Raw genomic sequence first — 6993 nt, forward strand, 5'->3', positions numbered from 1 at the left:
AGTTTCAACATTATACAGGGTTTTCCAATAAGAGGTGTTATTTTGAATAGCCCGCTATTTCGGTAGATGTTACTTTTTAAGATGTCATTTTTTAACATTTGACAAGTAGAAACTACGTCATTGACAAAAATGGAACGAAACACGCTTCAACAATGCATTAAAATTATTAAAATTAACTTGAGTGAATAAAATTCAGATCATCTTGTGTGATGAGGCCCATTTCCACCTCGGTGGCTTCGTCAACAAGCAAAATTGTCGCATCTGGGGCTCGGAAAACCCAAGAATTATTGTTGAAAAGCCTCTCTATCCTCAACGTGTGACTGTTTGGTGAGGTTTATGGTGCGGCGGAGTCATTGGACCTTAATTTTTCGGAGCAACAGTTACGGTGAATGGATTGCGCTATCGAGAGATGATTAATGATTTTTTATGGCCGGAATTGGATGGTATTGATCTGTATAACGTTTACTTTCAACAAGACAGCGCTACGTGCCACACAAGCAACGAAACCATTGATCTTTTACGATTGAATATCAAAATAACACCTCTTATTGGGAAACCCTGCATAATATAATAAAAGGTGTAAATTTTCTAATTATCAGATAGCAAACAGGCTATGCTGGTTTTTTTGTTTCTCATAGTTATTAGTTTTTTTTATTATTTTCTACTTGGCTCTTCGATCAAATATTTTCGGTGCGCATTTTGTCGTTTATTTTTATTATATTTTGCAAACACTAAATACCCCGAGTGAGAAAGGTATTTAATGAAACAATTTAAACCGTTATTATTATGTTATCCACCGACTCTTTTACAAAATTTTAATATCCACGTTTTAGGCTCCGTAGTAAGCGTTCAAAGATGGTTTGAAATGGAAATTTGTAAATACGAATGTTAGAGGGAGCGCGCCAATATTAAAAAAAACGATAATAATTACGCGAAAATGGTGAAAATATTTCATAAAATATGACTCGCTTGAAATATGGGAAAAATCTCTCGACAAATCCTTAAGTTGCATCTAAAGATTCATTGAAAACTGAAAAAACAAATGTGTTATAAGTCGATCGAAATTCGGAATGCGGGAGCGTAATCAGTGAAGGATTATCAGATTTAGGTACCTATTACATATAATGCTGTGTACACATTTGCGAGCGGAGCTTCGAATTATGGGAAAGGAACGAAGCAACCACAAGCGGCGATTCGCGCCATTTGCTGTTGCTTATATCCGTTCCTTTCCCATAATTCGGCTTGGCTCGCGTTTCGGCTCGCAAATGTATTCGCGCCATTATATGATTGAAACAACTTTTTGATGTTCGCCATAGACATAAAAAATTAATAGACTTGTTCCAACATGAAATATGGATATCGACGAGCTGGAGGTTCGAGAATGCTTTATAAATTATGACATCGAACATCAGTCGTACATCGACCACTAGAATGTCCGTTGAAATAACCAGACCATGCACAGAAAAGTTATGTTCGATAAAGTAAGGCGAAGGTTTGTAGCGCTGTCCATTGTTGGACTTTTCTACGCAGGATCTGAATGTTCCTTCTAAAACGAAACCTAGTGAAATTATTACTAGTGAATTATAACACTTTTGTAAAAGTGTCTAACGAAATAGTGTAACAAAATATTAAATTTTGTAAATAAGCACGACCTTTTGTTTAGCCGATTTGGGATATGTACCTACATAGTTAAGTTTTTTACTCAACCAGCAATTTTGCACGCCATTGTAAAAATGACCAGTAATTCTTAAGCAGATTTTATTTTCGAGGTGATAATATTAATAATAATTAATGGTGATATTACAATGCGAGTTGCGCGTATACTATTAGATTCATTTATCGACAAATCACCGAAATATAGTGGTAACGCCGCCTCCCGCGCTCTGCACGAGTTGGTTTGTTCCCCTTTCCCTGATTTTGTCGTCTACTCATATTAATTTGAATGTCTCCAATTTTTAATCACTTTGACAACGCCGAGGTTAGAATAAAACGCGAAACTAAGGTTCCTAGAAAGTACAAACTACCTAATCCTAAAATTCATCTTTACCTACGTATTGTAAAAACTCAAATGTATTAATGATCGTAAATTTAATTAATATCTCGTATGACGCTGTGGTTTTAAAAACAATGCCCAAGTTATGCATCGTGTTAAATGGTAACTACCTTATAGATGAGCATTTCAAGAATGGCTAATTTTATTGGGCCGGTCTGCTTTTAATTTTTTTAGAAGTGTATAGTAATTTACGTTTCTTAACAAAAGAGTCATCATTTCGCAAATGCATATTGAATTTTATTCGAAATACATAATATGAATTAAAACTTGTTCGTTTTTCGCATATTATAATCATATAAAACAAATGCTGCATCTAATTCGCCAATTAACCGAGCTCTTCATACTATAAATAATATTTGTGTATTTTTTTCGGATTCACTGCCCAAATTCAAACGTGGCATCATGTCAATAATATAAACTGTTCAATAGGCATAAACATAGACACACACAAACAATCACACATACATTACACACACACACGTCACCTGGTAATTAAGGAATAAACATAGCAGACGTTACAAGGAAACATTTCATAGGTACCCAAAATGAAGTATTTAATTCATGTATATTGTTTCATCACTGTAAGTCATGTATCTACTGTTTTTTTCTATAATATAAAATTAAATTCAGTAAATAAAAAAATAATAATTTAACTATTGAAGACAGCGATTTCTAAACGAAAATCTGTAACAGAAAAATCAGAAAAGGATACGGTCACATCTAGGACTCGAACCCAGGACCTTTGCCTTGCCGGGGCACCGCTCTACCACTGAGCTAATGGGACCCTATCCGCTTCGGTCACTTTTAATTGTATCATACTTCGAATAAGAACTACAAACAATGTCTTCATTTTTTCACCGAAAATTATTTATTGGCAACTATTTTTATGTATATATCCTTTTCCGTATCCTTTTCTGATTTTTCTGTTTCAGATTTTCGTTTAGAAATCGCTAATATTGTCTTCAGTAATTAAATATTACAATTTGAGGTTTTACTCAATAAAGTTATTCCAAAAAATAATACATACAAGATTAAAATAATAGGTCAATTTTATTTATTTATTTGGTTATAGGTTACAGGTTTAATAGGTGCTATTTTTTCTATTATTTTCTCATGGTTTGGCACAGAAAACAGGTGTTTATTTCTATATGGCATGCATTTTTATTTTAATTTCAACGAGGAATATTGATAAAAGTAATTTCAATCGTCAAATTATCATTTCCAAACAGATTTCCAGAGACTCGATACGTTTTTTTATTTTATTTTTGTTATTAAATAGGTAGGTACATATAATTAAATATCTATTGTTGAAATCCCGAAACTCTACACTGATAGACTGGGTACTAAGTAGGTTTAGTAAAAAAACTACAAAAATCTAGGCAAAGGTAAATCTCGTTCCATTACAGGTTGGTAAGGAGTCGAGATCAATTGGGTGCAGTAAGTATCCAAAGTTATTTATATTTTTTTACTTCTCACCTCGCTGAAGGTAGCGAACTTTACCCCCGGACATCCTGTATACATTCGAAAAGTTTTTTGCAACTTTCGATCCTACCTGTGTGCACTAATACATATTCAAACAATACATTCTTTCTTAAAATGATTTGCATTTACTCAAAATTTAAAAAAAAATGCAAAAAATATATTTTACGTAGGTGTGCCTGACATTTATTTGCATAATATTCAATTCAACCTGTGATCCTGATTTATTGCCGTATATCTCGGGGTCGAGAAAATACGATTTGCGTATAAACAAGGTCAACTTTAAAATTTTAATCCAAATTATTAAAATTGATTGTTGGAATTCTTTGAACTCCGTGCGTTTCATTATAAATTAAATTTTTATATGTGTTTATTCATTTTTACGTTTTCGTAAGTGTTTTTCTTTTTTAATAATTTCTATGTTAATTATGTTAATTTACCAATCGTATTCCTCTAAACTCTAAAACACTGGTTCTAAATCTTTTGTTAATTCCATGTTTGTGGCTAACTTACCAATAGTATTCGTCTAAACTCTAAAACAATGGTTCTGAATCTTTTTTGTTAATTCCATGTTTGTGGCTAAATGACCAATAGTATTTCTCTAAACTCTAAAACACTGGTTCTGAATCTTTTTTTAATTCCATATTTGTGGCTAATCACCAATAGTATTCCTCTAAACTCTAAAACACTGTCTCTGAATCTTTTGTTAATTCCATGTTTGTGGCTAACTTATCAATAGTATTCCTCTAAACTCTAAAACACTGGTTCTGAATCTTTTGTTAATTCCATATTTGTGGCTAAATGACCAATCGTATTCCTCCAAACCCTGATACTAAAAAAGGTAAATAAGCTCTTTTCGGTCTTAATTTCACAGTTTTCAACCTTTCAAACTTTAAACTTATTAGGTATATTGATTACTGAAAACATAATTTAAAACCTCAGAAAACAAAGTTGAGAAAATAAATATAATTTCTCGTGATTATTAGAATTTTTTTTAAATCCGTTAAGTCGAAACTTTAAGCTAAATCACTATTTTGATTAATTTTTATAACGAATTGGTGTACATTATGAATACCAAAAAATATGATTTAGCTTTAGATAAATGGAAGGTTTTCCTATCGTTTCGCTTGAGTAGAATACAAATAAAAAATTAAATTACTCAATAAAAAAATATAAATGTAAACTACTAAAATATTTTTTTTTTCACTAGAAATGCATTAAAGCGTAAAGGAAACAACTTAAAAAAATACAGTATTATAGCTAAAATTATCTGTGATAGTTTCACTTGATTAATTTTTTTGTTTTCTTAAAACAATATTTATAAAATAAATAAAAATCAGTTTTGTGCCTGAAATCGAACGTTTCTAGACTCCGTTTGTCAAGCGATTTTAATGCCCATTACCTTCAATATAAGGTATACCAAAAATATACACATTTTTGGCTTGTAGCTTCCTCTTAAATGCTCTACTGACTAAGCTTGCAGTCTATAACTATAAAGGCTGAAAAACTGTGCCTGCCCTAAGAAAAACGAAGTGATTTTTTTTCCATAAATTTGTGAACACTTTTTGTGTCCCAATCATTCTATATTGATACATTTTTTCCTTATAATATGATAAATTTTCACTTTTTAGTAAGATAATGAAATTGCCATTTTAAAGTTGGTATTCAATGCACAATTTATACTAAACTAACTAACTAACTAACCATCACGCCGTTTGTATTATCATCAAGTAGGCAGAGATGACGGACCGCTAAAAAACTCGGTCTTGGCATACACTTCTTGCCTCATTCACATTCATACATTGTCTCATACATACTCTTCTATTATTCTGACTCTTGACATGGCCCGACTCGAGTATCTGATCCGCTTGATCGTGCCACGTCTTCCTCGGGCGTCCCCGACTCTACATGCCCAAACCATCTAAGCGTCCCTTTCTTAATCTTACTCATTACGCTTACATTTATACCCGAACTTGAAAAACTACACGCAGCGAACGCCAGTTATGGCTAGGTAAGGTAGGACATAAAATATTTTTATTTTCATTCACCTTGTATATCGATGGCTTAGAGTTAAAATATTGTCTAAAATTTGTTTCTTAAATGAGTTAAGTACTGAAATCTATCAAAGAAATCGTATATTTTTATGGGTTCAAATATTGCATCTCCTATATGTATATATAAACCTTCCGGAAGAAATTCTCTCAATGATAGTGAAAACCCTATCAAACTCCATTGCATAATTTAGAAGATCTAAGCGGACAGACAGACGCGGATAGTGACTTTGTTTCATACTATTTAGAGATATTAATGTATTGTCACGATTACGAATTTGGAAATAATCCCGTTTTTAGTTCATTGTGATCTGGGATGTTCAGGAATGTTCCCGAACATTCCAGAGTGTTCTGGGATGCTCTCGAATGTTCTGGACCGTTTTAGAAATTTCTAGAGCGCGAAACTTCCAGCCCTCATATCTTTAAAAGCGCGCCATTCAGGTAAAATGGGAACCTTCTTTATGAATGGGGGGATAGAGGGCTACCACACCATATAAATTGCTTTATCCCACCGGGACTCGCTTGTGTGTTTTAGCGGGACGCACCTTGCACTCTTACTTTTATGATATATAGGGATTAAAATAATAAAATATCAATTATTTAATGCTAAATGTGATTCCATGCCGAAATATTGTACTTACAATAGATACAGATACATACTATGTAAACAAATAAAAACTAGTTTTTATATTCATTATTTATTTTTTTATCATTATTTGTTTGTTTTTTTTTTTATTTACTCTATTTGTTTTCTGTTTTATTTTTGTATCTTTTGTTTTTAGGATCATATATTTATCTGTATGTTTTGTTTTTGATATCTCTTTTTTTGCCTTTGCTCACGTTTTGCTGTTTATATTTTTTTTGTTAATACATAGTGTATAGTGACACTTAAACTGTGCATGATGTGAACATTTTTAAGTGAACTGTTGACGTATACATTTTTTTGCAGCGCTTATCTAATGATTTTTTTTTCATGTTAATAGTCTGTAAATGTTCCTAAAAAATAAATAAATATGACGAAATCTACTGTTTCCAGGCTAGCAAACCTTCAAAAATAGTTTTCTCAATATTATGTTCTATTGAGATACAATATTTTAACTCTAAGTCATCGATATGCAGCAGGCACTAAAATAAGAAAGATAAACACAACTTCGTAATTCAATCAAATTCCCAGTGAGCGAAATTAGGCAAAGAAAGGTCAACAAGAATCTCACTTTTTAAGTCTGTGAAACACTTGCTTTTTGATTTGCTTTCGACGAAGTGTGTTCAAATTACCTCGGGCCTTGGTCTGAAGTTTCCTCACATCTGTATGCAGTAGAAGTATTTAGTAGACAGTAGAATAGTATGGAGTCAGTAGATTATAGTAGATACCAAGCCCAAGGTACCACCGTCCGTCCGTTCTAGAAAATC

This window comes from Hesperophylax consimilis, chromosome 1, assembly GCF_061612785.1.
Source record: "Hesperophylax consimilis isolate HC1 chromosome 1, BYU_Hcon_1.0, whole genome shotgun sequence".
Classification (NCBI taxonomy): domain Eukaryota; kingdom Metazoa; phylum Arthropoda; class Insecta; order Trichoptera; family Limnephilidae; genus Hesperophylax; species Hesperophylax consimilis.